The sequence below is a fragment of the Narcine bancroftii genome, chromosome 1 (assembly GCF_036971445.1).
Source record: "Narcine bancroftii isolate sNarBan1 chromosome 1, sNarBan1.hap1, whole genome shotgun sequence".
NCBI lineage: Eukaryota > Metazoa > Chordata > Chondrichthyes > Torpediniformes > Narcinidae > Narcine > Narcine bancroftii.
The window spans coordinates 17728754-17744519 of NC_091469.1; the positions used below are offsets into that span (position 1 = coordinate 17728754).

The 15766-nt window shown below is 38.1% G+C and overlaps 1 long non-coding RNA gene across 4 annotated transcripts in view; it reads right to left on the bottom strand.

The window, feature by feature from the left end:
* Positions 1-1522: 1522 nt before the first annotated feature.
* The window catches only part of LOC138763658 (uncharacterized), a 78249-nt gene continuing 64005 nt past the window's right edge, over positions 1523-15766 (bottom strand). For 2 of the 4 annotated variants that reach the window (XR_011357720.1, XR_011357729.1), the window contains 2 exons: positions 2907-3115; positions 1523-2577 (listed from right to left, as the gene is read on the bottom strand). This is a non-coding gene — a long non-coding RNA (uncharacterized lncRNA). Of the gene's footprint in view, positions 2578-2906; positions 3116-3505; positions 3599-15766 lie in introns of all 4 variants that reach the window. The other 2 variants (XR_011357733.1, XR_011357742.1) reach the window with 2 other exon arrangements.

A 15766-nucleotide genomic window follows, 5' to 3' on the forward strand; every position in this document is an offset into this window, starting at 1 on the left:
ATCATCAATGTCAAGCTGGAAACTAACTATTGGAACATCTTAACTTGCGTACAGGGTTTAGAGGAGGAGAATAAGTGTCTTGAGCTGAGGGCCAACGCTTCAGCCTTCGGGCAGGAAGGGCCTAACATAATCCATGCCTTTATTGAAATTAGACACTCTGGCTTTGGTTTTAGTCACTGAAAATCTCATTATATTAATGGAAGGAAATAAATCTTCCTAAATAGTTAATGTTGCTCCTAGTGAAATTCTTCAAGTTCATTCAGTGAGAATTAAACTGGTAAAAGTAATTTTTGAAGCCATGATTTTGCATTGCTAATCTCTTGATTTGAAATGTAACCGATGTAGCAGCATTTAATATATTTCAAGGTAAATGGTAGTTAGCTGTGGAAGTTTGAAAAGATTTTTACATCACATTGATGTTGCTCATAGAATTACTCATGAGTTTAATTTTTTTTTTTCAATTTTTAAAATTAAATTTAGACATACAGCATGGTAACGGTCCCTTCTGGCCCATGAGGCCATGTTGTCTAAATACCTAATTAATGTACAAGCCCTACATTTTTTCCGAAGGATTTGAGGAAGCACAAACACCAGACACATGGAGAATGCACAAATTCCTTACAGACCGCACCGGATTCAAACCTGGGTTGCTGGCTCTGCTACACCATCACGCTTACTGCTACACCATCACGCTTACTGCTACACCATCACGCTTACTGCTACACCATCACGCTTACTGCTACACCATCACGCTTACTGCTACACCATCACGCTACTGCTACACCATCACGCTTACTGCTACACCATCACGCTTACTGCTACACCATCACGCTTACTGCTACACCATCACGCTTACTGCTACACCATCACGCTTACTGCTACACTAACCATGCCACCCAGCTGGATAATATTTGAGCTCCCCTCGGATTTGTTCATCTCATGGATCAAGTTCTTATTAGACTACTTCATATGTTCTTCTAAAACAATTGTTGATGTAGGCATAAATCATGCCACAGTAAGTTTGAAATTATTGTGATACGTGTGGACAATAAACAGGTAATTTCATCACTTGTTCAATGACTGGTACAGAGGTTTGTTTCACAAAGAAGATAACAGTTATTAAACCATTTGCTAAAAGTAAACTGAAACAGAGGAAACTATATTTCCAAATGTAACATTAAGAAGCTTTGCCACTCTGCTGATCCCATTTTGTGTAATGCATTCACTGGTGGAGTACTGCTTGCTTCACATTTCTCTTTCCCAGCACAGCTTATTGATAGAAGTATTTTATACAAAGCGGTGTGCCCTTCAAGTGACCATGAGCAATGCCAAAGAAGATTGAGTATTATGCTGAGGCCTTATTTCTACTTACTTTTCCCTTTGTGTAAAATTTACTTCCTATAATGTCAGACATTAGGCAAAATAAATTAGTCATCATAATTTTTTTTGTCACTCAGTATTTACTCAAAGTAAAGCAGCAAAACATTAGACTGACAATGAGGGAATTACATTATCGGTTGAAATATTTGATTGGAAAGTGGAAATAAGAGATCACTAAAAAGTTATGAAATAAATTTATACAGAATACCAATCAGGAGAAATTATCAATAAAAGAAGTGAGTGAGTTGTTGCTTGAAAACAATTGATTCAATTTAAAATAAAATTCTTCAAGAGGACTTTGTCCTTGGAGAGATAATTTGACAAATATGATTTAAGTGAGAACTCTCCCAAAGAAACACTACCCGTCAAAATTCGCTGCTCAGCATTTAGTTTTGCGAGCCCCACATGCTTCTCATGCACTTGGTGAGAGTAACTCCGGAGCATTAAGCAAAGCAAGGGGGGAGGGTGGATGGCGCAGCACTCAGTCACTCCTCCTGCTTCTCCATTTCCACCCAGTTACTGTCCCTGAAACTCATTGCCCCGTAAAGGTGCCAACCTTGAAATCTGATCTGTCAGCAGTAAATTATCAGGGAAGAGATGGGTCATAAAGAAAATTGAGTCTGAAGCATTCCTTCTCTTAAAAATCAAGTTAATTGAGCTATTTGACATTTGTATTTTTGTATGTTGTACATTGTACTTATGTGTATGACAATAAACTCTCATCTCATCTCAATCCTTCAAAGCTGTGGATGGTATCGAGCGATAAAGGAAGGCAACTGGCTTCTGTTTTAAGGAAAGGCAAAGTAATTGCTTCATGGTTTGCACTCGCAGCAAGTCAGAGAAAATAAAGGATAGGAACAGAGATCTGGATGACAAGTGCAGCATTTTACAAGCAATGAAAACAGAAAATGCTGGAGAGAATCAGGTAAGTCATCATGTGAGGAGAGAGAAACAGAGGAAATGTTTTTGATGACTGACTTTTTTAATGACAACCTGACGATTTAACAATGTCTTTCTTTCTTGTGAAGCCACCTTATCACTGGAATATTCACAGAATTCAGTTTTATTTCAAATTACCAGCATCTGCATTTCTTTGATTTTCTGCTTTTATTAATGTTCAGTTCATAAACTCCATATTATTGCTTGTTCTTGGAGGAAAAGTCATCTGGAACTTCATTTGCGGCAATAAAAACAGACCTGTTGGGTTTAGATCAGATGTTAAAATGTTAAAAATTAGAAACTCATTGCCAAACAATCCTGGACAATTCATTTTAGGATTTAAAAAAAATCTGATGTTGGGCATAGTGCTGGTGGCTAGCGACTCCAGGAAGTGATTGGGCAATTTATGTATTTTAATTGTGCTCTCAGTCTTTGGTCTGATTTGTTATATTGGCTTTACTTGAGATAGCCAGATCTTCTTGGTCAATAAATCAGGCAGCTGATGTCTAATGGGTAGTCTGTATCTACCAGATGAAACAACAGAAACAAATATAATTACAAAGTCCAAATGACATTTGGATAGTTACCTGGATAGGAAGATCTCAGAAGGAAAAATACCAAATCCATGCAGATAAGACAAGGCCTGAGTGCTAATTTGGTCATCATGGATGTGCTGGGCTTGTTCCATAATTAATGACTTTATGACAGTATGGGCTTGAGGATATCCCTGGCAAGAAGACAGAAGCTTTCATCACAGACATTATTGGGCAGTAGGCAGCAACTTTCTCGATACAACCTGAAATCGAGGAGTGATATATTACTAAATGAATGTTAAAGAAGCAGGTAGTTTCTTAACAAGTGAAAAGCCCATATTTAATGGTGACCATGTGAGAGACTGAGATAAGAAATATGTATCTCCATTACAGACTTAAGAATGTCTTTTGATCTAGTCTTATGAAAACCATTCTGAAATGGAAAATGCATGCAGTATAGTAGGATAACACTGTTACTGGAAGACAAGTGACATACTCTTAACAAATATTGCATCTTCTTACTTCCTCACCACAAGGTGAATCGTGCTTTGTCATATGGCTAACTCCACTACAATATCATTGGGTTTGAATGATTGGCAAATGCATAAACAATTAAGGTTGCACTAGAGCAACCAAATTCCAAAGGCTCCCACCTGAGATATTCTTTGTGTTCGATATCCAGACACATGACTTGTTCTGTTGTTATGTTCTCTAAGTGTTAATGCTGAATTCTTTCACACCAGTGCCTAGTATTGATGAACAATAAGATGGAGAGGATACTTTGGCATCTTGCTGTGGTTTACTTGCTTATCACTCCAATTCTTAAAACAAATTGGTAGCTTCCTGAGATCGTTGATCAAGCAAGCATGAAAAAGATTGTTTTATTTATTATATGATTAGTACATTTTCTTCATTGAAAGAATGCTTGGAATTGCACCAGTTTCAATCCTAGTTAGCAGGTTATACACAATTGTACATTAAATAGAACATCACTGTCTATAAACATTTGTGCCAAAGTTTAGTGTTTTGTATCAGAATGTTAGTTGACCTGACAGCTTGGGAAATTAAAAATAATGTTGGGTATGTTTTACCAGAGGGCTGTTGCTGTACATTATATCTCTGCATAAAGTAGAACCCAGAGAAAATCAAAGGAGATGAGCATATCTCGGAAGATCTTTCCTGGAACCAACACACCAATGGCATCATGAAGAAAGCCTCTACTTCCTCAGGAGTTTGCGGAGGAGCTAGTGGAGTTGTTCAAGTGAACTGGTACGGACTTGAAGGGCCGACGTGGCCTGTTTCCGTGCTGTAAACTGTTATATGGTTATATTCAGCAAGTTAAGCAGCTTCTGAATTTTTTTTCTTCACAGATGTGACTCTCTTTTGCATTTCCTGTCTTTAGCCCACAGCTTCCCAGCCAGATTTATTTTTGTTTGAATCCTGTTTATTTAAAAATGGCTTTGCAACAATCATTCTCAAACCTTCATGTGCTGGAAGTAAGTTCAAGTTCACTTTATTATCATCTGTAAATAAACAACCAGATGAAGCAATGTTTCTCCAGACCACAGTGCACACACATACACACACAATGCAATGCACATAATAATCATATATTGACATAAACATAATAAAAATTAAATTTATAAAAAAATATTTTGAAATAATTCACTTATTTCATTTATAAGAGACCAAGGATTAAATGATAAAGTTCAATAATCTCACAGCCTGCTGAAGAAGATATTTCCCAGCCTGGCAATCCTGATTTTGATAATAATATGTAAAACATGAAAGTCTGCAGATGATGTGATTGTAGAAAAACACAGTAAATTCTGAAGGAACTCAGCATCTTTAGGAGACAAAGATATTACTGACATTCTGGGCCTGAGCCCTTCTTCAGGAAATAAGCAGAATAAGACAGAAGCATGAAATCTCAAAATTAAAATAATGGGAGAGGAATCCAGACCAACAAAAGACGTTAATTGAAAATGATAAGGGATGAAATAAGAATTTATCATGTTTGTGTGCAAGGATATGAATGGAGTGTCAGAGAAAGGTGATAGGAGAAGAATGTGTGTGTGTGTGTGTGTGTGTGTGTGTGTGTGTGTGTGTGTGTGGGGGGGGGGGGGGTTAACGAAAGCCAGAGAAATCATTATTAATGCTATCTGTTTGAAGGATGCCCAGTCAAAGATGAGGTGATGTTCCTCCAATTTATGGGTGGTCTCAATCTGACAGTACATGAGAACATAGACAGACATATCAGCAAGGGAATGGAATGGAGAATTGAAATGGGTGGCCACGAGGAGATCCTCGCTATTGTAGCGGACAGAGCCGAGGTGCTCAATGTAGCGATCTCCCAGTCTGCACCCAGTTTCTCTGATGTAGAGGAGACCACATTGGGAATGCAGGATACAGTAGTTCAAATTCAGGCTTCTGGCTCTGTAAAACAGGGTTACACTAACTGCTCCACTAATCATGCCACTTTGCTAACTGTTTTGCCTCTGTTTTCAAGATGGGGTCCTCTACTCTTACCCTCTTCAGCCTCCTTTGGAAGTGTAGAGGCTGCTGCACCCTCCTGACTAATGAGGAAGCTTTGTGGTTCCAGGATTGGTCATTCAGACTCAGGTTGTTGTTTTCACACCATTTGATGAGCATCTCCACCTCCACTTTGTAAGCCGACTCATCATTGTTGCTGATGAGGCTAGCTACTGTTTTACCATCCACCAACGATTATTCTGTTTGACTGAATCTGGCAGCGCAGTCATAAGTTAGCAGTATGAGATGCACCAATGTTCAACTTTTTTTTTTTGCCACCTCTTCTCTGATCCCGCCTCCGCTTCACCGCTCGGCCTCCATACCAATGTTCAACTTGATAGAATTTGAGATTTTTGTACCAACCCGGACAGACTGTGGTCTTTTGGTCACAAAATCCAGGATCTAGTCACAGGGCAGACAATTTATCCACCAGACAATGAGGTATGATTATGTTGATTGCCAGCTGAAGTCAATAAACAACAGCCTCATGGGTCAGGGTGGAGGGGAAAGTCAAAGCAAAGTTATTATCTGTTGGACGATTGGCAAACTGGAATGGGTCCATTGTTGTTGGAAGGTGTGATTTTATACATTCCATTACAATTCGTTCAAAGCACTTCATGACCATAAGGTCAGTGCCACTGGTCTGTAGACATTTAGTCACAATACCATCACTTTCTTGGGCATCAGGATGATGGTGACCATTTTGAATCCTATGGGGACAGTGGACTGCTGCAGTGAGATTTGAAGACGTCTGGTTAGGAACTCTGTCACCTGGGATGTACAGTCCTTTGGCACCCAACCAGGTATGTTGTCTTGTCCTGCTGCTTTGTGTAAGTTCACTAGGGAGAGAATGCACCACACTTTAGCTACAGCTATGCTGGGTGTCTGTTCTTCAGTGGGAGAGGGGGCTTTTCTTGGTGTCACATCAATTTTTTTTCATTTAAAAAAAAGATGCATAACTTGCTTCTATCTTTTCAATCATATCATTTTAAACATATCATTTTTACCTTAATCTGTTGTATTCTGATCAAACAGCCATAGCATTGTATCTTTTGAATTTGCACGTTCACAACTTGACAGTATCCTGTTGACTGCAGTAAGCCATTTCTATCACCTTAGAATTATTTCTGCAGTGTTTAATCTAAATGATGCAGTACTCCAATTGTAGCAATGACAATGTTTCATACAAATTTACTGTTCCATTTCAATTTTTACTTATTTGTTTTCACTTATCTCAAATTTCCTTTGGCTTTGTCACCTAATCTGGTTAAAGTGCTGCATTCTTGTGTGAGGAACAGGGTAACTGTAAGGTAAAAACATCATGAGATGGGACCGGAGAAGGAGTCACCCAGTACTAAGGAGTAACAGAATGCAGATGTGACCTTGTACACTCAAGATAAGCTTTGCACTAAGAAGAATGATGTGCAGCAGACTAACAGAGAAGGGTAGCAACAGCTAATTCATTGGACAATGTAATGGTATGATAATTTACTAAGTGCGTGTTATAAAAAAACACCACTTGCTAATATCGGGAGAATGCGCCTTCTCCAACTAACACTGTTAGTTGCAAGTGTTACAATCCGGTAATGAAGAACAAAGAACCTTGATTTCGACTCAGTCTGGTGTCTGACTCACTCATTCATGAACAAAGCAGACCTAACAGTAACACAATGGCACAGATGGCAGGGCTGCTGAATCTCAGCTCCAGCAACCTGGTTTTGGCCCTGACCTCCGGTTCTCTGCCTGGAAAATTTGCATGTTTTACCTGTGACTTCACGGGTTTGCCATTGGCTACTCTGGTTTCCTCTCACATCCCAAAGGTGTGGAATAATTAACCATTGTCAACTGCCTTTGGAGCATAAGTGATGGATCAAATTTATGGAAAGTAGATTGAATATGGGAAAATAAAATGGAATTAGTGAAGGATTAATGGAAATGGGTGCTTTCAGTTTGGTGCAAGCTTATTCAACAAATGGCCTGTTTTCTTGCTGTGTGACTCATTGACTCCATAATCTAAGCCTCCTAATCCTTCTGTCTCTGTACTGCCCAGCTAAAGCAATTGTTGGCACAGACATGCTCCATTGTATTCCAAAGGATTTCCACCATTTTTTCAATATTTTACAAATTAAGTCAAATTTTGTGAATTATTCTACTCTCATTTATTGAAACTCGTGAAGAACAAGTGACACTTTTCAGTTTTCTAGTATCCATTTGAATTTTGATTGTGATTAAGGAGGCAAGAAGGATTTGATAAATTCTTGTGGTTCTCATGTCTTAAAGTATAATATGAATGAATAAATCTATCCATATTTACTTGCAAAATAAATAGCACCAAACCGCTGCTGTTGAATTAGCTGCATTTTTTTGAGAAAAAGGTCAACACTGCTCACTTTCTCTTTATATCAATCAGTCAATTCATTTTGTGGGGCTACAAACTGGACAATTATCAATAGTAGCTCATTCCTTTTTTTTATTCACTGATGTCCTAGTGAATTAATGACTCTGAGCTTGAAATTCTGATTGCAAAGAAGTCATCTGATGAGGTAATATGATGTGATCATTAATCAGTGGTGCATATAATTTAGCATTCCGTCTGAATAAAAATGAACAAGAAGAGATGAACCAGAGGAAGGCTAAATAAAATTTAGATTTTCTTTAGGGAAAGATATGACTCGCTCATAGTTGTTTAACATCTATTAAGTAGACTTTTTGATAAACTGCCTTACAATTGAATCTTGCAGCTTTAGACAGATCTTATTAAAATTTAAGTACCTTAGTTTTCACATTAAAAGACTGAGTGTGCTGGATCTTCAAAGCACCAATCTTTTAAATCCATGTTGATTTTGAGCTTGAATTGTAAATCTGGTCAAAGCTCATTTCTGCCCATCTTATTTTTTATGGTTGAAGAATGTGATCCTCATAAAACCTTATAATTGAGCCCTTGTGTGTTGAAGGGATTTTTCTACAGTTCACAATTTCCTTCTGAAGCTGTATACAAGCAAGTAATTTTATTATTAAATTAGATTACAGCAATGTAACTGCTCTACTGTTGTAATTTGCACAACAAATTGCAAGGCATGCTTTAAATAATATAAATGAAAAATTAAGAATGTTGGTTCATCTTCTGTGAGAAACATCATACAGCTGATTTATTACATGGATAGAAGACAGTGCAAAATCCTACATTTTGTGGTAGAAATGATCAATGAGACTATAAGTATTCACAAATGAATAGATTGGTCTATATATCCACTGTACACACATGAGCAGTTTAACACTGAAATCTTAAAGTTGTCTTTAATCCTGCCCTGATGCTTTGCAGACCTTTACAACAGTGCTTCATAGAGTGTCTCAGCATGCACAAGCAGTTCATAGCATAAAGTTGCTTCACTTAGCACTAGATACCCATTAAACATGACAGTAAAACTTGGAGGAGGTCCACTCAAGTGTGAGCAAATTTGCTGCCAAACTACTTCAATCTCATTGAAAATTCACTTATAAAAGTGTGGAGTCTTTTCTTTCAGAGTGTGTTCTTATCGATTCAGAAAAAAGATGAAATAATACAAATAATTCTCTCTTCCTTTTTTCTTCCATCCCTTTTATTTCTTTATTTTTGTTCATTGCATGATTTGTTATTCAATTTAATATTGTCACCTACAATTCCTTGTTTAGATCTTTAGAGCTCAAGAGAAATCCTTCAAGTACATTAATAGAATTTTTGGGAATCATTTCAACATATCAGACACATTCCTATTCAATGTTTTGGTCACCAATTTCAAAAGGCAAACAAAAAAATTTCTGGGTTGGTGTATTGCATTGAATGTAAGAACTCTCTTTTTTTTTTGTTGAATTCATTGATCACTCCATAAACAGAGAAAATCATCTGGAAAGTTAGTGGCAAATTGACTTGGTACCCTGCACTACAAATGTCTTTACCTGTTGTGCCATATTCAATGATGACTTCCATATATGTTTCTTAATAGAACACATCGACCATGGCATAGAATTAGAAACAATATTTGTAGCAATATCCCACTCAGTGCAATATTTCATCCAAACCAAATGTTCAGCACTCAACCAGGCACAAGGACAAACTCTTCAGTGAAATCAGAGAATGAGTAAATTGGTCCCAAGTTTATCTCTCTTCTGTTGAGTTCACATTTTCCATGTGTCTTATTAGGTTCTTCTGATGAGCTTCCTTTCTAACCTCAGCTTCAATGATCTTGGATCAATGGCCGCCCTAAAGATGATAAATGTGTAAGCTAATTCAATTGTTTGCTGCTTGACAATATCATCATGGAAGCATTTAAGATGTGTCTGAATGCACTGATCTAAAAGCCATCAAAGTGACATTATTTTTAAATCAAAGTGGAAGCAATGTGAAATTGGTATTAGTCCAGAAAAATTGCAATTGCCATTGACTTTAATTAAATGTAAAGCAAAGACAATTTATTTGTGGCTATGTATAGCTGACAAGCTCTGTTATTCCATTTTAAACAAATGCGAGACATTCATAGTGTATAGAAGTCTTTGTGCAGTAGGCAAGACAGAAAGGAAGACTGGGAAGTTGTCCAAGAAAAAGTGGTTGAAGATGATTGGAGAAGGGGATGGAGTTTATTTAAGATGAACTGATTGAGGAGGACTGAGAGACTGATGGGAAATGGGGAAAAGTAGAAAGTATCTGTTAGAGAGATGACCAGGGCAGTGTTTGCCACTTGGGAAGATGATCAAATTGGAGTTGCACCAATCCTCAGGGTTAGAAATGAGGATTTCATTAATAGTCTGAGTTGGAAGAAGATCATGAATTGTGGGGATTGTTCCGCAAGATTATGAGGTATGTGGGTTTGATTGTAGATATTGAGTATGTGATGGGAATGAGAGATGAAGGTAATGATAAAAACATCGCTTTACACTCCACAAGAATTGAATTTGAAGTGAACTTAATTGCTTATTCTCACATGTAACAAGATACAATGAAAAAGCTTTGTCCCGGCAAGTCAACCCATACTTAATCTCAGTCGGTAGTGCAACAATTAAAGAAAGTATAGTGTTATAGAAAGTTTTTTTTTAAAGTACAGAATAGTGTGTTACTGGAACAGTGTTGGATATAGGGGAAAAATACAGTTAAACAGTGAAAGAGCATCATCATTGAGAGGTCTATTAAAGAGTCTGATTACAGCAGGAAAGACACTGTCTTTGGATCTGGAGGTTGGTGTTTTCAGTCTGGTGGAGGGTGGAAGTGCAGAGCGTGAGCTAGCCGGGATGGATCCTTTCATTTATTAGCAGCTTTCTCAAGGCCCCAGAAGGTACAGATGGAGTTGATGGAGGAGAGGTCAGTTTATGTGATGACCTGTGTGCCCCAGTCTCTTTGACCAATGCCAATCTATACCACAAACCTTAGGTGACAAGACTAGCACATAATGAGTACTGAAATGGTGATAATGATTTATTACTAGCATTGCACCATGTGCACAGCGCCCAAATAGAAAAAGAATGTGACATAATATCCTTTCAAAGCAGAAGTCTATTCCTTTGGAAATGATGCTGAATGATGGCTCCTGATAATTTCCTGATAATTTGATGGCCTTCAAGCCATCAAAACTTGCACATTGGAGGAAACTTGTGGTGGCCTATTACCTGACCAACCAGCATTCGTTTAGAATGCAGGAGCAAACCAGGGCACTCTAGGGAAATAGACCCTGTCATAAAAGGAACATGTAAATTCCATACTGACAGTAACCAAGATCATGATGGAACCTTTCTCCTTGGAGTTGTGAGACAGTGGTTATACCAGTTATATCAGTGTGCTGCCTCAGAGAGACTAGGTAAGGTGTTCCCACTTCACCCCACCTACAAAAGCAGGATGCAGAAGATCTACCTTGCCAGTACTTTTGTACCCTGGAGCACCAAAATCCATTTAGTTTCTGAGCCATGAGTGGCAAAGCATTGAAGTTCTGCTCCTCAGTTTCACTGACAGTCTCTAACAGAATGTCAACCTGGGGTCAGACCTTGGCTTCTATCATTTTGCCATTGATTTATTGGTAGTGATAAACAATAACATATTTAATATACATCAAGTATCCAAAGAAAATAATATTATAATTGAAGTTAGTAATTGAAGACGACACGAAGGACTAAAAATTATAAACACTTTAAAACATTGGAAATAATGTAAAATATGAAAGAAGGTGTGATCTTTAAAAAGTAATAATTCCTTTATTTCTCCCGAATTTATTCCCTGAAAACCCTGTTTTAAGACTACTGTTAGATTTGATATCAGTGTGAGTCACAGAATGTTGAAACTGACCATTCAGCCCATGATATTCATACTGATCATTATTCACCCACAAGTATTAATCCCAACCTCCAACTGGACAGGAGTCTCAAATGCTTTGACAATTCAAGATACCTCTTCAATGCTGTCAGTGACCTTTCTTCCACCAATCTCTCTGGCTGTGCATTCCAGGTACTTTCCACAGTCTGGGTGAAGTAGGTCCCCTTCAGATCCCTTCAAATTCTTTTATTCCTTACCTGTAAATGTAACCTGGTGCAGGATCCAGCATATGATTCAATACTGTGGAGCCCAATGGAGATGTGAAATGATGGATCTGTCTGTAAAACTGTGATTCACTGACATTCATTGAGTCCCCAGTGAAGTTTGGGATTTTATTTTCAGTGGCTGAACGTGAGATATTCAAACTAGACTAAATGGGCACCTGTATTAAAACATTTTATCAGCTGATGAGAGGAGTATAGCATTCCTGCAGGGTTTGTTCTAATGCCTGATGCTTCACGTTAGTTGTAAATGATATAGATTGCATTGTAGCTCAGATAATAATTTTTAAAAAACTACTTCGGTGCATAATGATCAGAAGGGAAATTAACTATTTCAGAGACATGAGGCACAGAGACAGGCTCCTTAGTCTGACCAAATCCATGCTGACCTCTTTGTCCATCTACACTGATCTGATTTGTTCATTCTCGATACATATCCTTTTGTTCTTTGTCTATTTCAGTACCTATCTGTATGTCTCAAAAACTTAGTGATTGCATTTGACTTCCAGCAGTGAGTTGCAGATATCAGTCACTTTGTGTGTTTTTAAAAAAAATCCCTCAAGTCCTTTTTAAAACTCCTTCCTCTCACATGAAATCTATGCTTAGCACTGATGACCATTAGCTTGCAATGATAACCTTTCTTTCACTCTCTCACTGATACTGTTTTCATTCAGCAGATTGGGTGTTGTTCCAGATTGCAGCATCTTCCGCATCTTTTATGTCTCCACTACAACCTGTGCTTTATTTTTTGAGAGCTCTACCATGGAAAAATAAATCCTGACCATCTGCTCCATCTTGGACTCGTGCAATTTTACCTTCATCTATCAAAACACCTCTCTGCTCTGTTCCAGGACATCAAACCCAGTCTATCCAATCACTCCCCATAACTAAATTCATCCAATCCAAGCAACACACTGCACAAGAAGGGTTTGGAAATGGATGTGGAATTGATTTGTTAAGTAAATTCACTAAGAAGTTATAGTTTAGGATTGGCTAATAATTTACCAAAATTCTCTGGACTCTGGACAGGTCCTGATGGATTGGAAGATGGCAAATCTAATGTCATTATTCAACAAAAAGATGTAGGCCAATTAGTTTAATATCTGTAGTTAGGAAAATGCCTGAAGCTATCATTACAGAAGAAATATGAGGCATCTGGAGTGAAATGGATCCATCAAGCAGATGCAATAAGGATTCAACAAAGGCAGGTCTGGTTTGACAAATTTACTGGAGATTTTTGAGGATATACTGAATGTAGTAGATGAAGGAGAGCAGATGGACATTGCTTACTTGGATTTTCAGAAGGCATTTGATAAGATGCCACATAAAGGATATGTGCAGAAGATAAGGATGCATGGAATTGGGGGTGGTATATTATCATGGATAGAGGATTGGTTAGCCAACAGAAAGCAGAGACTTGAGGTGCAGGGGCGTTTTTCTGGTTGGCAATTGGTGGTGAATGGGGTGTTGCAGGGGTCAGTGCTGTTCACAGTATGCATAAATGATCTGGAAGAGGGGGCAGAGTGTAATGTATCTTAATTTGGTGATGCCACTAAATTGAGTAGAAAAGCAAATTGTGCAGAGGATACGAAGAGTCTGCAAAGAGATATAGAGAGGTTAAGTGAGTCAGTATGGGTCTGGCAGATGGAGAACAATGTTTGCAAATGTGGTCCTCCTCTTTGGAAGGAAAAATGTAAGATCAGAATATTATTTAAATGGTAAATGAATGCAGCATGCTGATGTGCAGTTGGACTTGGGAGTACTTGTGCATGAATTGCAAATGTTGGTTTGCAGGTGCAGCACGCTATCATGAAGACAAATGGAGTTTTGGCCTTCATTGCTAGAGGGATTGAATTTAATAGCAGGGAAATCACATTGCAACTGTCTGGAGTCTTGCATACATTTCTGTCTCCTTATTTGATGAAGGGTATACTTTTCGGAGGTGGTGTAGAGGAGCTTCACTAGGTTGATTCCAAGGATGAAGGGATTAACCCATGAGCAGAGATTGAGTCATCTTGGACTGTACTTGCTGGAATTTAGAAGAATTAGAGGGGATCTTATAGAAACATAAAATTAAGAAAGGCATACAAAAGATTGAGGTAGGTAAGTTGTTTCTATTGGTGGAGAGACCAGAACATATCCTCAGATTCGGGGTAATAAATTTAGGACAGAGGTGAGGAGGACCTGCTTTTCACAGAGGGTGGTGAATCTCTGGAATTTGCAGCACATTAAAGTAGTGGCGGTGACCTCAGTAAATAAATTTAAGACTAGTTTGGATAGATTTCTACATAGGGAATTAATGGATTTGGGGAAAAGGCAGGTAGATGGAGATGAGCCAATCATCAGATCAGCCATGATCATATTGGTTGGCGGAGCAGGCTTGATGGACCAGATGGTCGACTCCTGCTCCTATTTCTTATGTTTTTATGTTCTAAGATTAGTGAAGTTGTTGCCAGTATGGAGGTTAGTCATTGGCTTCAGGGAGATATCAATGTGGTGGAGAAATGGCATGTCTTTTAATCCTGAAATAAAATGTAAGGCACATCATATTGGGAGTACTGATGAGGTTAGAATAAACCACATGAATGGTAAGGCCTGAGAGAGAACTGAGGAACAGAAGGACCTTGGTGGACAAAAATCTTTGAAGGTGACAGCAGAGATAGGTATAATGGATTGGAAGATATACGTTATGCTGGCCTTAATTAGTTTAAGTTAATTGGTCACATTCTACCAAGTAAAGTGAGAAGGATTCTACTGTAAACTGTCTGACAGGTTAACTCTAACAGTCATACAGCCATGTAAAGGACACAATTTACAGAGTATGAAGTTACAATGAAAAGAAAGATCAATTAGCACCATGCAAACACATCATGAGAGGACTTCTCTGGAATTCATTTAGGGTAGTAAACACAAGAGATGGGAAGTTATGTTCCAACTTTATAAAACATTGGTCAGACCTCAGGTAGCGTATTACATGCATCTTATGATCATCAGGATATCGGAAGGATGTGACGTGGTCACAGAAGTAATAGAATGATAAATTAATGTGGTATCAGACTCTGTGCCAGTCAGAGATGTGGAGCGTGGAAACAGGCTATCTATACCTATCTATACTTAAACAAGAAAGTGTGCAGTTGCAGGTGTTGAGTGCAACACACGAATGTGCTGGAGAAACTCAGCATTTTGCACAGCATCCATAGGAAGCAAAGGGTAAGCAACATTTCAGGCCTGAGCCCTGCATTCTGAGAAAGGGCTCAGATCTGAAAATTTGTTACCTTTTGCTTCCTATGGATGCTGTGTGACCTGCTGAGTTTCTCCAGCACATTCATATATTGCACCCATCTGGACTTCATTTCCCTGTTTTGAACCATATTCCTTGATATTCTAAAACCCTCTTGATCTCAGGTCAGGAAATTTCAATTGGCCTGAATACCATAGGAATCTCAGTACCTGACTTGATCCCTTTATGAGTGCTCTCTTATTTCAATCCCATATGATGCAGTCAAATATTTTAGATTGTGGCCTTTTCACCTCACCAGAGAGATAAATTATTTTATCTGAATCTATCCCATCAAATCATTTTGGAAACTGCAATTAGATCAGCCATTATTAATCCTGGAAATACTGCACTTTTGTTAGAATTTAACTCAGTGGTAATGCTAACAAATATATTGAAACATCTAATTTTAAGAAACAAATCACAACACTAAGTAGCTATGCTATCTTCAAATATTTGAGATCTGCATGTTAGCAGGATTATGACTTATGGTTGAAATAAATTTCACTGTCACTTTTTTTGTTTATAGTTGATTGTTTGGACAAGTGAA